Source organism: Propithecus coquereli, unplaced genomic scaffold (assembly GCF_000956105.1).
Source record: "Propithecus coquereli isolate 6110/MARCELLA unplaced genomic scaffold, Pcoq_1.0 Scaffold131, whole genome shotgun sequence".
Taxonomy (NCBI): Eukaryota; Metazoa; Chordata; class Mammalia; order Primates; family Indriidae; genus Propithecus; species Propithecus coquereli.
In genome coordinates, this window is record NW_012137303.1 from 2,350,238 (window position 1) to 2,351,622 (window position 1,385).

Here is a 1,385-nt window from a genome sequence, read left to right on the forward strand (position 1 = left end):
ATATATTTTTAGTTGTCCAATTAATTTCTTTCTAATTTTAGTAGAGATGGGGTCTCGCTCTTGCTCAGGCTGGTTTCGAACTCCTGAGCTCGAACAATCCGCCCGCCTCGGCCTCCCAGAGAGCTAGGATTACAAGTGTGAATAATCCCACATTTCTTGTGGTCTTGTTTCTTTTCTCTTAATTTTCTGCTCGATCTCTGTGACTGACTTATTTAATTGGAAGGAGTTGTCTTCAATCTCTGAGATTCTTTCTTCTGTTTAATCTACCCTGTTCTTGAGGCTTTTCACTGTCTTTTGTAGTTCCCTAAATAAGCCCTTCATTTCCAGGAGATCAGTTTGATTTTTCTTTAATATTTCAATTTCTTTAGTGAATTTTTCTTCCAAGTCTTGGATTTTTTTTGTGGTTTCTTTGTGTTGGTTATCCATTTTTTCTTGCATATCATTCAGTTTTCTTACAATCCATGTTTGAAATTCTTCTTCTGTCATTTTAGTATTCTGAGTTTGGTTAATGTCAATTGCTAGGGAGCTGTTGTTCCTCTTTGGGGGTGTTCTTTCCGTTTGAGTCTTCATACTTCCGGAGTTCTTTCGCTGGTTCCTTCCCATCTGGATCAGTTGTTCCTTCTTGCCTTTAGATTTTTGTTTGGATAATGACATGCCCTGTTTAGTCTCTGAGCCAGTAGGAGGTGTTTGTGAGTGAGATTCGACCACACTCTTTATGATGAATCAGTAGATGCAGTAAAAGGGTGTGTAGGATGACCTCCCTGTCAGTAGGTGGCGCTTGCTGGGAGGAGCGAGCTGCAGTGCTGTTTTTAGGTCCTACAGGCCAGCTCTTGTTCCTCTAGAGAGGCCCTCTTGTGCCTCGGGTGGTGGGTGGGGCCCTGGGATTTCCAGGTGTGTCCTTATTCTCCACCTCAGTGGGGTCAGGACCGGGAGTAAGTCTGGGTGGGGCTGGGTCGGGTAAGCCTGCCCTCAGGCTCCTCAGCTGCTGTTAGCAGGGGTGAAAGGTCTGTTCTTTGTTCCGGTGCAGAGCTGCCGGGAGGGGCTGAAATGGCTCCACTCAGCTGAAAGTCTGGGCTTGGGGGCTGGGGCTGTCCAAGACCCGCACTCTGGAGCAGGTCTCACTCCCCTCCACCCTCCCTCTCTCCATGGCCTCTCCCAGGCCTCTGTCAGCAAGCGGGACCTCAGACTGATGGATCTCCCCTGGCTGTGAGGTGGGCCGGGAGGTTACCTACTCAGGATCATAGCCTGAGTTGGGTGCACAGCCCTCTTTTGGGAGGAGGGTTGCTGCTCAAGCATGCTGATCTGCCCCTGAAGGCACACATTCCTCAGTAGGCTTTTTCACAGATCTCTCCTCTGTGCCCCAGGGCAGTGTGAGTGTGACCTGG